The sequence below is a fragment of the Mesocricetus auratus genome, unplaced genomic scaffold, assembly GCF_017639785.1.
Source record: "Mesocricetus auratus isolate SY011 unplaced genomic scaffold, BCM_Maur_2.0 Super-Scaffold_100024, whole genome shotgun sequence".
Lineage (NCBI taxonomy): Eukaryota > Metazoa > Chordata > Mammalia > Rodentia > Cricetidae > Mesocricetus > Mesocricetus auratus.
In genome coordinates, this window is record NW_024429205.1 from 20,513,556 (window position 1) to 20,528,587 (window position 15,032).

A 15,032-nucleotide genomic window follows, 5' to 3' on the forward strand; every position below is an offset into this window, starting at 1 on the left:
TGTTGCCAAACAACGGCGGTGGGTAGACCTTGTGTGTTCAAGACACATAACAAAATTGGCTGGGTATAATCTATCCTATCCAGCTGGGCCTGAGTTATAGCTTTCTGACTTTGCAAAGAGCCTCGCTTGCCGAGGGATCCAATTTCCTTGGGGAGGTGATATGCGGGTCCCCTTCTAAAATATCAAATAGAGGTTTTAATTCAATGGTGGGAATTTTTAAAAAAGGTCTTAGCCAATTAATATCACCCAATAACTTTTGAAAATCATTTAGAGTTTGTAACTTATCTTTTCTAATTTCAACCTTCTGTGGTCTAATGAAATCAGGTCGGATAACCGAGCCCAGGAATGATCCGGAGTCGGTTATTTGTACCTTTTCAGTGGCTAGGGAAAGTCCCCATTGACTTAATTGCTTTTGTAAGACAGGGAACATTTGCTGTAAAACTGTAAGATCTTGATGACATAACAGCACATCATCCATATAATGGATAGACAGGACCTGCGGGAACTGTCTTTTAACTGGGGCAAGTGCCTGATCAACAAAGAGCTGACAGATGGTTGGACTATTGGCCATTCCCTGAGGCAAAACTTTCCATTGGTATCTCTTATCTGGTTCTGCATGATTTAAAGAAGGTACCGTAAAGGCAAAACGCGGGCGATCAACGGGATGTAAGGGTATGGAGAAAAAACAGTCCTTAATATCTATGATCAGAAGGGGCCACCCTTTTGGCAGGGCAGTGAGTAGAGGCAATCCTCGCTGGACCGGACCCAATAGTAACATTTGTACATTAATGGCCCTTAGGTCATGCAACAAGCGCCATTTTCCCGATTTCTTTTTGATAACAAAAATCGGAGTATTCCAAGGCGAAGTGGATGGTTCTATATGACCAAGGCAAAGCTGTTCTGTAATTATTTTCATGATGGCATTCAGTTTCTCGGAGGTTAATGGCCACTGAGGAACCCATACCGGGTCCTCCGTCTTCCATGGTATGGGTCGTGCTGCCTCAGTGGCGCTCAAGAAAAAACCCAAGCCCGTTTTACCTTCATGAGGTCGGGGTGATATAGGGCGGGGATTGCCTTGCTCAAGACGTCCCAAGCCCCGGCCTTCTTGAAACCCCATCTTTTCCATCATGTTTCTAACTGAGGGCGAATAATTATTGGTTAAGGTAAGGCCCATTTCTGTTAGGATGTCTCTACCCCATAAATTAACTGGTAAGGGTAAGACATAGGGGGTAAATTGGCCTCTCAGTCCTTCTGAGGATTCCCAAGTTAGGGCACTAGAGCTGATGTCAGGGCTGGATTGATATCCCAGCCCCTGTAGAGAATGAGAGGACTGTGTGACCGCCCAACTTTTTGGCCACCAATGTGTTGAAATAATACTTTTGTCAGCCCCTGTATCCAAAATGCCCTCAAAACTTTTGCCATTAATTCTAAGAGTTAACTTAGGCCTTGTATTTAGTGCCACAGTTAAATAGGCCGAGTCCGTCCCTGTGGATCCCATCGGACCTTTTATATCTTGTGAAATTTGATCTTTTGCTGGAAGCAATACAAGCTGAGCTATCCTATCCCCCTTATGGATGGAGAAAACACCTTGGGGGCTGGAACAAAGAATTTGAATATCTGGAATATGGTGGTTATCAATTATTCCAGGATGTACAATTAGTCCCTGCGCAGTAAGGGCACCACGGCCTATTATAAGTCCTATCATACCATCAGGCAATGGGGGATGCAAAGGTGCCGCAGGCACTGGATGGACCCCCATATGTGGCATTAGTAGGACTGAGGTGGCGGCACGCAAGTCCATCCTGACGTCTCTTGTGGAGTCGTCTCCTCCTCGGAACTGGCCTTGGCAAACTGAGTCCCGTATCTTTGCGGGCCCCGGGATCGGGGGCCCACCTGGCCGTTTTTTGGCTCTTGGTCAGCTGTACCTGGTTTACGGGGGAAGGAGATTGCCCTTAAGGTCTCTTATGGATCTGCATTGGCTTGCCTTATGGTAGCCTTTCCCACATCTGGCACAGATAGTATCCTGACCCTTTTTAGAGCTCGACATTCTTTTTTAGGTGCCCTGGCTTTCCACAATTAAAACAGAGCCTCCGATCCTTGAAGCCCGTCGGCTTTCTTTGTGATTGAAGAATGGCAGCCGCCAAGCCTGCATTAGTAAGCGGTCCTCCGAGTTCTCTGCATACCCTGAGCCAATCATCCAAACCTTTTCCTTTCCTAGGGGCAATTGCTGTTTTACATTCTTGTGTAGCCTGCTCGAAGATGAGCTGTTCTATCAACGGCTTAACCTGCTCTGTATCTCCAAAATTCTTCCTGCCGCTTCCGTCATCCTTGCCACAAAATCGGAAAACGGCTCCTGAGGTTGTTGTATAATCTTGGTAAGTTGTCCACCTGCCTTCCCTTTCTGCGTAAGTGACTTCCATGCCCTAATTACCAGGGTGGCTATTTGAGCATATGCGCCCCAAGGGTAATTAATTTGGTTCACAGCATAGACTCCTTGTCCTGTAAGCAGATCGAAATTCCATTCTCTCTGCTCTGGGGTGAGTGCTATGGCGTTAGCCCTCGCCTGTGACTGGGCAGCCTCATGCCATAATGCTCTCCATTCCATATATTGCCCCATATTTGGTAATACTGCCTTCACCACCATCTGCCAATCGGCAGGAGTTAGGGGATCCAAGGCAAGCCTTTCTATCTGCATAATAGTAAAGTTGGCATTAGGTCCATAATTACGAACCGATTCTGCCAATTCTTTTATCTGTTTATACTCAACCGGAGTATGTACCCGCCCTCCATTCTCTACTTCGAAAACGGGGAAGGTGAGATGGACCTTTCTTCTAATTTTTTCAGGTAAAAAGGAGAAACTATGTAAACGCCCTTCATAAGGGGGGGGAGAGAGCGGCATAGGCGGAGCAGATGGAGTTGCTATCGCTTTTGCTGAGGCCTTGCCCTTGGGTAGCAGTTTAGAGAAAAACTCCCCATCCGGGTGATATCTCTCCGCCTCGTACTTTGTAGCCTCTTCTTCTAGTTCTGTCTCATCTCCAGGGCCTAGAGAGTCTTGTTCGGAATCAGAAGACTCAGAACTGGCGGAGCTGCCGAGGTTCAGCGCCTCCAGTTCTTTAAAAGGATACATTTGACCTGTCCCTTTAGTGGAAAGGCCAGGAAGGGCATCTGGTTTTGCTATAATGTTCTCTCCTAAAACAGGAGGGCTCTTTTTCTTAGTTTTTCTTTTGTATACCTCCGTTTTCTCGCGCGCTCTGACCTCTCACTACGTTCGGTTTCTGACATGCTATCCTGGGTTACCTCGAGAATGGCCTGACCCTCTACAACGGCCGCCTGGCAAGCTTCATCCTCAATACAGTTCTTCACTAGTTTCCATACTGCCTTGGTCCCTATCCTTAGGTCTCTTTGCTCTAGGTGTCGATCAAGATCCCTCCCCAACTTATTCCATGATGCCAGGGTGAGAGAGCCAGAAAGGGCATACCAGGGTGCCACACGATCGACCTCCTTGACAAAGCTCCGTAACGTCTTTCTGTCAACCTTGATATTCCTCTGCTTTAATACAGTCTCCAAGGTAGTTAATATGGATTGAGAGGACCCCATGGTGGCTGCAGCTTATCTACGTCTGACTAATCACCACCGTTACCAATGGTACAGATGACCGCGGCTTATCTACGTCCGTCTTACAGCAAATGGGGAAAAACGAAAGCAAAGGACAGAAGAGACTGTTCAGGCCCCTTTATCTACAGGAGGCTTAGGTGACCAGTATAAAGAAGACAAGAACAATACCAAGGAGGACGATTGCTTCAGGCAAACCCTCCCAAGGCGGAGACAACCCCAGACCAAAGTCCCAGATCAGCATACCTCTCCGAACTTACCTGCCTGCAGTTCTGAATCCTCCTCGTTTCCAAGGGGTCTTCGATGGTGCGGACGATGGCTTGGTCAGTTTCCCGGGTTTCGGCACCAGTTGTCCCGCGCTCTATCTCGCCCGCAAGAATGACGCGGCACACGATCAGGATCCTTCTGCAGTAAGCTTTATTGCTCCTGAGAGGAGGAGCATAAGCTATCACAAAGCGAAGACCCCACGCCCTAACGGGACTCTCCTTATATAGAGAGTTTCTCTCGCCTCGGACGTGGCAGTTAATTACTGGTCCAATTATGTCACCCGAGGTGACGTAAGGCACAGGCACCCCCGGCCTCGTGGGCAGGGAGCTCCTGCTCATGCGCAGCAGGGTTGTCATTGCAACTGTCAGGCGGATGTCAGCGCCATCTCGCCATGGCGTGGTTCCAGGGCAGCGCCTAACACTCACTCTGTAGACCAGGCTGGCCTCAAACTTACAGAGATCTGCCTACCCCTGCCTCCCAAGTGCTGGGATTAAAGGTGTGTGTCACCACTGACTGCTGGTTAACCACTCTTTAGGAGAATCCATGAAAATCCCTGAATAAGAACACTCCTTTCCCATGCTCACTTCTGAGACTGGAGGACTCCTTTATTGAGTCTGATAGACTGACCCAAGACAACCAGGTCCACAGTGTGTTTCTTAGAAAAGTCCTGTTGCTGTTTGTGGTCATCACTAGGGCAAAACATCTTAAAATTGAGGCTCCTGGTCAAAGTAACAAATGACCTCACAAACCAATAACAGCCCTACATTTTACATGTTTATTTAATTTAATGTATTATTATTAGTGTGGGGGGCACTTTCAGGAGTTTGTTCTTTCTGCCACCTTGTTGAGACAGGGTCTTGACCTTCTAAGCAATCCTCCAGTCTCTACTTTCTATTTCATCACAGAAGCGTTGGGATTGTACCTGGCTTTTGATGTGGGTTCCAGGGGATGAACTCAGGCCATAGGCTTGTGCTACAAGTGCTCTTCCATGCTGAGGCATCGTGCCAGCTCTGGCCCTGTATTTCAGTATGAAGCAATAACAGCAATAACAGGAAACCTGTCAGCTGGAATCCTGTGCCATCTGCCAAGATGGCTTTCTTACCACTGCTGTGGATGCCCGTCTCCTGGCTGGCTTGCCACTGCTGCGTTTTTAAACCTAACTGGATCATACTTTTAATTGGTATACTTTGTTTTGTTTGGAGGCATAGTCTTGCAATGTAGCCCATTCTGGTTCTCAACTCATGATCCTCCTGCCTCAGCTTCCCAAGTGCTAGGATTATAGGTATAGGTGTTTAACAAGCAGGTATCATGGTAACTCACACCTGGAATCCCAGCACTAGGAAGGTTGAGGCAGAAGGATCATCGTGAGTTTGAGGCCAGCCTGGGCTACATAGTGAATTGTAGACCAGTATGAGCTATAGAGTGAGATTATTTCTCACACAAACAAACAAGCACAAAAGGCTGGGGATTAGCAGAGTGCGTGCCTAACATGCTCAAAGCCCTGGGTTTGATCTTCAGCACCACATGGTGGTTGGTAAACATTTGTAATCCTAGCACTCTGGAGGTGGAAGCAAGAGGACTAGAGGTTCAAGGCCACCCTTAGCCACATATCAGAGTTTCAAGACAGCATGGGATACATGAGCCTCACAACATAAGGGGGCTGGGCAGATGGCTCTGTGAAAGTGGGTTCAGATTCTCAGCACTAACCTAGAAAGTCGTGTGAGGTCACATGGACCTGTAATCCCAGCACTGGGGCAGGGCAGAGATGGGAGAACCATTGGGCTTGCTGGCTGCTAGCCTAGCTGAAAAATAGGGAGCTCCAGGTTCAGTGGGAGACCCTGTCTCAAAGGAATAAGAGAGAGCAATAGAGGATGGCACCTAATATCTTCCTTGGCTTTTGACAGGTGCTCATGGATGCTTTCAAGAGTGTGTGTGTGTGTGTGTGTGTGTGTACAAATAATAAAATCTAAGGTTATTTAGTATTTCTATCCTTATTTTTAAAAAGATAGGTTTTAACTACCTGTGAACACTTCCAATTTTGTTATGATTACCTAAAGTTGTAATATCAACTTAATCTTTAACAGTTTTTAAGTTATGTGTATGTAGCTGGGCAGTGGTGGCACACTTGGGAGTCAGAAGCAGGTGGATCTCTGTGAGTTCGAGACCAGCCTGTGTGTGTGTGTGTGTGCTCACATGTATGTAACAATCCTGGTTGTCCTGGAACTTGTTCTGTGAACCAGGCGACCCTTGAACTCAGAGATATGATGGGGCATGTCCTTCTGTTTATATGTTTCTATTATTGGTTGATGAATAAAACACTGATTGAGCCGGGCGTTGGTGGCACACCCCTTTAATTCCAGCACTCGGGAGGCAGAGGCAGGTGGACATCAGTGAGTTCGAGGCCAGCCTGGTCTACAGAGTGAGTTCCAGGACAGCCTCCAAAGCCACAGAGAAACCTTGTCTCGAAAAAACCAAAAAAATAAATAAATAAAAATAAAACACTGATTGTCCAGTAGCCAGGCAGGAAGTATAGGCTGGGCCACCAGACCAGAAGAATTCTGGAGAGAGGAGGTAGAGAGAGGCTGAGAGGGAGAAGCCATGTAGCTGCATAAGGAGTAACACTCTAGATTACAGATAAGCAACAGCCTCGTGGCAATACATAGTTTAATAGAAATGGGTTAATCATTAAGAGAGAACTAACCAGTAAGAAGCCTAAGTCATCGACCAATATCTAATTAATATAAGTCTCTGTGTTTATTTGGGGCTAAAGTGCTGTGGGACCAGACAGAACAGAAATTCCGTCTACAGAGATCCACCTGCCTCTGTCTCCTGAGTGCTAGGATTAAAGGTGTGTGCCTGCCCGGAGTTAGTAGCTCACGCCTTTAATCCCAGCACTCGAGAGGCAGAGGAAGGCAGATCTCTGTGAGTTCGAGGCCAGCCTGTTCTACAGAGAGAGTTCCAGGACAGCCTCCAAAACAATACAGAGAAACCCTGTACCGAAAAACCAATAATAATAATAATAAAGGTGTGTGCCTGGCTAGGATGAATAATATTCTAATGTGAGCTCTCTCTCTCTCTCTCTCTCTCTCTCTCTCTCTCTCTCTCTCTCTCTCTCTCTCTCTCTCTCTCAGATCCCTTCCATCCCTTGTCATGTCTACATATATCTCCTTACACGTATTTTATATGTTTTGTTTTGTTTTGAGATAGTCTTGGGATGTGGCCCAGGATGGCCTTCAGTTCATTATGTAGTCTCTCACTTGTAATATTTCAGCTCAGTGTCCAGAGTGCTATGATTACAGGTATGAACCATCATGCTTGGCTTTCTGCTCATCCGTTAATACCACATTTTGTGTGTCCAGCCATATAAAAAGAATTTTACACATTAACAGTGTGCATACATGTGTTTGCATGTGTATGGGTACACTAGTATGTATAGATGTGTGTGTATGTGTGTGTGTGTGCACATATAAAGGCCAGAGGTGATGTAGGGAGTCTTCCTCAATCATTCTCCACATTGTATTTTGAAGCAGGGTCTCTCGCTTGGGTTTAGAGTTCACCCATTTGCCTAGTCTAGCAAGCTAGCTTGCTGTGGAGAGCTCTTGTCTCTACCTCCAGAGCTCTGGGATGGCAGATGGACCATTACACCTGCCAGCATTTACATGGACTCTGGAGATCTGAACTGTGGTGCTCACACTTGTGCACAAATGCTTTACTCACTGAACCATCTCTCTAGCCCTACCTACTCATCTCTCAATGGTCATTTATTTCAAGTTTGGACCACGTGAATAATGCTAGTGGTATATGGTGTGAGTCCATGCTTTCAGGTTGTTTTAGATAATACTAGAATAGAAATACCTAGATCATATATTAGTTCTATGTTTAATATTTGTGAGAACTTGCTTTCAAGACAGGCACAGTGGGAAAAAACCTGAAAAACAAAAACTACATGATCATCTCATTAGATGCAGAAAAGGCCTTTGACAAAAACCCAACACACCTTCATGATATAAGTTCTGGAGAGATTAGGGGGTACAATGGACAGACCTCAACACAATAAAGGCAATTTACAGCAGGCCTATAGCCAACATCAAATTAAATGGAGAGAAACTCAAAAGCAATTCCACTAAAATCAGGAACAATACAAGGTTGTCCACTGTCTTCATATCTATTCAATATAGTACTTGAAGTTTTTTTTTTTGTTTTTGTTTTTGTTTTTGTTTTTTTTTCGAGACAGGGTTTCTCTGTGGCTTTGGAGGCTGTCCTGGAACTCGCTTGGTAGTCCAGGCTGGTCTCGAACTTACAGAGATCCGCCTGCCTCTGCCTCCCGAGTGCTGGGATTAAAGGCGTGCGCCACCAACGCCCGGCAGTACTTGAAGTTTTAATTAGAGCAATAAGACAACTGAAGGAGATCAAGGGAATACAAATTGGAAAGGAAGAAGTCAAAGTATCATTATTTGGAGATATGATAATATACATAAGTGACCCTAAAAATTTCATGAGGCAATTCCTACAGCTGATAAACACTTTTAGTAAAGTAGCCGGATACAAGGTAAACTTAAAAAAATCAGTGGACCTCCTATATGCAAATGACAAATGGATTGAGAATGAAACTGGGGAAACAATACCTTTCACAATGGCCTCAAGTAATATAAAATATATTGGGGGTAACTCTATCAAGCAAGTGAAAGACTTGTATGATAAAAACTTAAAGTCTTGAAGAAAGAAATTGAAGAAGATAGCAGAAGATGGAAAGGTCTCCCCTGCTCATGAATGGGTAGGATCAACAAAGTAAAGATGGCCATCCTACCAAAAGAAATCTGCAAGTTCAATGAAATCCCCATCAAATTTCCAGAATAATTCTTTATAGACCTCAACAGGACAATTCTCAACTTCCTATGGAAAAACAAACAAAAAAACTCAGGGTATCTAAAACAACCCTGAATAATAAGGAACTTCACGGGGATCTCACCATTCCTGATTTCAAGTTGTACTACAGAGAGCTATAGTAATGAAAACCGCATGGTATTGATAGCACATATGGATACTTGATATTTTATTAAGAAGCTAGAAATACAAACTGGAAAAAAACTACATCTTCAACAAATGGTGCTGGTCAAACCAGATGTCAGCATATAGAAGAATGCAAATAGATCCATACTTACCACCCTGCAAAAAACTCAATTCCAAGTGGATCAAAGACTTTAGCATAAAGCCAGTCACAGTGGACCTGATGAAAGAGAAAGTGGGGAACAGTCTTGAACTCATTGGCACAGGAGAAGACTTCCTGAACAGAACACTTTAGCACAGGCTCTAAGATCAACAATCAACAAATGGGGCTTCATGGAAGCTTCTGGTCAAAGAGCAGCCTACAGAATGGAAAAAGATTTTTACCAACTCCATATCCTAGAGGATCAATATCCAAAACATATATTTAAAAAACCCTCGCCGGGCGTTGGTGGCGCACGCCTTTAATCCCAGCACTCGGGAGGCAGAGGCAGGTGGATCTCTGTGAGTTCGAGGCCAGGCTGGACCGACAGCCTCCAAAACAGAGAAACCCTGTCTCGAAAAACAATAAATAAATAAATAAATAAATAAATAAATAAATAAAAAACCCTCAAGAAACTAGATAGTAAAAAAAACAAATAATCCAATTTAAAAGCTGGGTACAGATGTAAACAGAGAATTCTCAATAGAAGAACTCAAATGGATGAGAAACACTTTTTTATTTTTTTATTTTTATTTTTGGTTTTTCAAGACAGGGTTTCTCTGTAAGTTTGGAGGCTGTCCTGGAACTCACTTGGTAGTCCAGGCTGGTCTCGAACTCACAGAGATCCGCCTGCCTCTGCCTCCTGAGTGCTGGGATTAAAGGCGTGCGCCACGAACGCCCGGCGAGAAACACTTTTTTTTTTTAAATGTGTTCACTGGGCAGTGGTGGCATATGGGAGGCAGAGGCAGACAGATCTCTGTGAGTTTGAGGTTAGTCTGGTCTACAAATCTAGTTCCAGGACAGATAGGGCTACACAAGCAAAGCTTGTCTTGAAAAAGCAAAAACAACAAAATGTTCAACATCCTTAGCCATGAGGAATATGCAAATCAAAGCTACTTTGAGAGTCCATCTTAAACCTGTCAAAATGGTTAACAAGTGACAGCTCATGCTGGCCAGGATGTGGAGCAAGGGGAACACTCCTTCATTGCTGATGGAATTGCAAACTTGTACAATCACTGTGGAAATCAATAAGAACCTTCCCCAGAAAACTAGTAGATCTACCTCAGGACCCAGCTATACCACTCTTGGGCATACACCCAAAGGGCACTCCATCCTATCACAAAGACACTTGCTCAACCATGCTCACTGTGGCTCTATCATAATAGTCCCAAACCGAAACAGTCTAGAACCCCCTCAACAGAACAACAGATAAAGAAAATGGGGCACATTTACACAATGGAGTATTTATTAATCAGCTATTAAACATGACATCACGATCCGGGCAGTGGTAGCGCACACCTTTAATCCCAGCACTCGGGAGGCAGAGGCAGGCGGATCTCTGTAAGTTCGAGGCCAGCCTGGTCTACAGATCGAGTTCCAAGACAGCCTCCAAAACAATACAGAGAAACCCTGTCTCAAAAAAATAAAAAGAAAAAATAAAAAGAAAAAAAGATATCACAAAATGTGCAGGCAAATGGATGGAACTAGAAAAAAATCATCTTGAGTAAGGTAACCCAGATCCAGAAAGACAAATACAATACGTATTCACTATAAGTGAATATTAGCTGTTAAATAAATGATAACCAAGCTAGACCAGGCTGGCCTCAAACTCGAAGAGATCCACCTGCCTCTGCCTCCCGAGTGTTGGGATTAAAGGTGTGCACCACCACTGCCCGGCTGGGTTTCTGACTCTTATGCCTGCTCTTGGGGCTCTTTTCCTCCTGTTAGGTTTATGTGTCCAACTTCAATATGACTATTTCTGTTTCATCTTATGTTTTGTTTTGCCATTTTTGGTTATTTAAAAATTTTATATATATTTTGACCATATTCTTTCCCCTTCCCCAACTCCTCCCAGATCCTCGCTGCCTCCCTACCCACCCAATAGTAGTAGTTTTTTTTTCTTCTTTTTTAGATGTATTTATTTATTTATTACATACACAGTGTTCTGCCTACACACCAGAAGAGGGCACCAGATTGAATTGTAGGTGGTTGTGATCCACCATGTGGTTACTGGGAATTGAACTCAGGACCTCTGGAAGAGCAGTCAGTGCTCTTAACCTCTGAGCCATCTCTCTAGCCCCCTAGGGGTAGATTTTAAGTAGTCTCTCTCTCTGTCTCTCTCTGTCTCTCTCTGTCTCTCTCTGTCTCTGTCTCTGTCTCTCTCTGTCTCTCTGTCTCTGTCTCTCTCTGTCTCTCTGTCTCTGTCTCTCTGTCTGTGTCTGTGTCTGTGTCTGTGTCTCTCTCTCTCTCTCTCTCTCTCTCTCTCTCTCTCTCTCTCTCTCTCTCTCGCCAAAGATCGGGAAAGCAAAGCAGCCAGCCACTAGCTTTTACTTCTCCCTCAGCTCAGACCGAAGGAGCGATCCTCAGACTGCTCCAGACTTCACTGCTCCTCAGATTCACTCAGGCTGTTCTGCCCTCCTCAATGTGGCTAGAGACTTCAATGTCTTCCTATCCCCAGTGTGGTTGAGACTGAGCTTACCGAAGACCTGCTCCCATCTTTTTACCTCTCTAGTGCTGGGATTAAAGGTGTGTGATACCAAGTGCTGTGTCTCTTATCACTGGATCAATCTCGTGTAGTCAGTGTGACCTTGAACTAACAGAGATCTGTCTACCTCTTAATCCTGAGTCCTAGGATTTAAGGTGTGTGCTTGGCCTCTATGACTTGTGGCTGACTTTGTTTTCTGAATCCTCAGGCAAGCTTTAATCATAAATAATATATCAACACACACAGTAACTATGTAAGGTGACAGATGTGCTAGATAGTTTGGTTGTGGTGATCAATATACACATACATCAAACATCCAGTTGAAGCTGGAGTGGGCCATTATGCCAGCACTTGGGAGACTAAGGTGTGATAATGGTAAGTTTAAGCCCTGCCTCGGCATGGTGACATACACCTTTCATCCTAGCTCTTGGGAGAATAGGCAGGAAGATCACTGAGGGGTCTACATGGGGACTACCAGGCAAGTCAGGACTACATGGTGAGACTCTGTCTAAAAAAGAAAGAGGTAACAAACAAATGTGTTGTACACATACAGTTTGTGTGTGTATCTGTGTGCTGGTAATTGAACCCAGGGTCTCCACCCCCAGCCCTCCCCCCCCACAAGGTTTCTCTGGCTGCCCACCTCCCCCGTGCTGGGATTACTGGAATGTGCCACCACTTTCTAGCTTTGAGCCCAGGGTCTTGAGCATGCCAGCATGCTGGGTGAAGCTTTTCTCTCTGAGTGGCTCTGCAATAGCTAATCACCCAGTAAAGTTTTCATTTGTTAACTAGTTCCTTTCTCCACTCTAACTCCCCCCCCCCACATTTTTTAATGATATGGATCAAACACAGAGTCTTATACATGTTAGGTAAGCATTTTACTAGTGAGCCACATTCCCAGTCCCATTCCATTTCATAAATTCAAATACATAAAGAGCATATCACCCAGATATCAGACATCCCTTTCTTTTTCTTCCTTCCTTCCTTCCTTTCTCTTGGGGGGGGGGTTGAGACAGGGTTTCTCTGTGGCTTTGGAGGCTGTCCTGGCACTCACTCCATAGACCAGGCTGGCATCGAACTCACAGAGATCTGCCTGTCTCTGCCTCCTGAGTGCTGGGATTAAAGGTGGGCACCACCATGCCTGGCTCAAAAGATTTATTTTTATGATCATGATTGCCTAAGTGTAGGTGTGTGCACCTGCATGCTTGGTACCAGTGGAGGCCAAGAGAAGGCACCAGATTTTCTGGAACTGGAGTTACAGACAGTTGTAAGTTGCCATGTGGGTGCTGGCACCAGAACTAGGGTTATCTGCAAGAGCAGAAAGTGCTCTTGACTGCTGAGCCTATTCTCCATGTCCGTTTCTGAGTTTTACAATAAGCACTCGCTACTTTTATAAGCAGGTGTATTTATTACTTTTGTAAGCAGGAAACATAAATGAAGTGGTAAAAATGTAGGCAGCTCATGACCACTTTAAGTGTGAGACAATGATTGAAAATGAGGTTGCCAGCCAGGCGGTGGAGCATGCCTTCAATCCCAGAGTCAGGCAGAGGCAGAGGCAGGCAGATCTCTGTGAGTTGGAGTACAATGCCACAGAGAAACCCTGCCACGAAAAACAAACAACAACAAAAAAAAAAGAAAGAAAGAAAGAAAGAAGGAAGGAAGGAAGGAAGGAAAGAAAAAGAAAGAAAGAAATAAAGAAAGAAGCTGGGCGGTGGTGGCGCCGCCTTTAATCCCAGCACGAGGGAGGCAGAGGCAGGCTGGACCAACAGCCTCCAAAACAATACAGAGAAATCCTGTTTCGTAAAACCAAAAAAAAGAAAGAAAGAAAGAGAAAGGAAGAAAGTGAGATTGCCAAAGCATTCCTATGCATATCTGAAATAGCTGGCTGAAATGCCAAGGTTGACAGTGCTGACAGAGATAATGGGGACCTGGAGTAGCATGAACAGATACTTAATTAGTGCTCGCCAGGGTTCGGGCGTTGCAATTGCCTTGGCACCCACGAGCAGAAAAGGCTAGCCCTCAGAGCACGGGTATCCTTGCCCCTGAGAGTGAAACAAGCTCCCAAATGTGTGCTCTACACGTTAGGTGCATGCATCTCTTAATCCAAACAGTTTGCTAAAACACATCAGAGTTCTGTTTATTTTGAGAGAGGGTCTCACTACAGCTCAACTGACCTTGAACTCATAACATCAGCCTACTGAATGATGGGATTACAGGTATGCACCACTATGCTGAATGAAAAAATTGTTTTTTGAGTTTTGATACAGGTCTCACTGTGTAGTCCTGTTTGGTCTCAGATCCTGACAGGCCTGTTGAAATTTTAGTTTTTTTGGTTTTAGTTTGTTTTTGTGTTTTGAGACAGCGTTTCTCCTTGTAGCTCTGTCTTGGAGGATCTCTGCCTGTCTCCTGAGTGCTGGGGCTAAAGGTGTGCACCACCACACACCGCCCAGAGAAAATGTAGGTTTTTGATTTTGTGTTTTTGTTTTTGTTTTCGAGACAGAGTTTCTCTGTGTAGCTTTGGAGCCTGTCCTGGCACTCGATCTGTAGACCAGCTGGCCTGGAACTCACAGAGATCCGCCTGCCTCTGCCTCCTGAGTGCTGGCATTAAAGGCGTGCACCACCAACATCTGGCCAAATTTAGGGTTTTTGTTTGTTTGTTTTTTGAGCGTGGATTTCTCTGTGTAAGAGCACTGGCTGGTCCAGAAACTCACTTTGTCGACCAAGCTGGCCTCAAACTCACAGAGATCCACATACCTTTGCCTCCCGAGTGCTGGGATTAAAAGCATGCGCCACTACTGCCTAGATTAAATTTAGTTTTTAAAACTAGTATTTTAAAGTGAAGAGATGAGAAAATGAGTTTCTACAGCATTTCCTTCTGAACTGTGAGTGGGATTGATTAGTCCGTTTAAGATCGGTGAAATTGGTTATTATGACATTCTCAGATCCTTCTCCCCTGATAATAGATGTATAAAGACAGAATGAACTTCCGTTCCTTAGATTCTGCCTTTAGTCTTCCAAGATGAATGGCTTACCCGGAGTCAACTGTACTTTATTTACACTAACTCGCAGCCAATCTAAATTCTTTCCAAACACCGTTTCAAGGATAGTTTTGATGAATCTTCTCATTTTGGATTCTTCATTGGACTCATATCCACTTAAATTTGGATAACTTTTTGTCTTATGTTTGATTTTCGCAATCGTTAACTATCACTGGATAATTTCAATGAGTTCGTCCTTATGGGGGTCAAATCAGGTGTGTTTTGGTAAATAGTGTTATGCAAATCAGCAACTATTAATTTTCATGTTAAGCGATTAAAAACAACAGAAAGCTTTCTGAAAAATTGGTGCCCTAAGCACTGTCTCCTTTCCAAATGGTGAATGTGGGTGGGCTTGTCCCTTAGGTTGAGGCTGTGTCTCTCGTTCCTTTTGTCTTTTCGGAGGATTAGGACTGTCATGGCGCTTTCG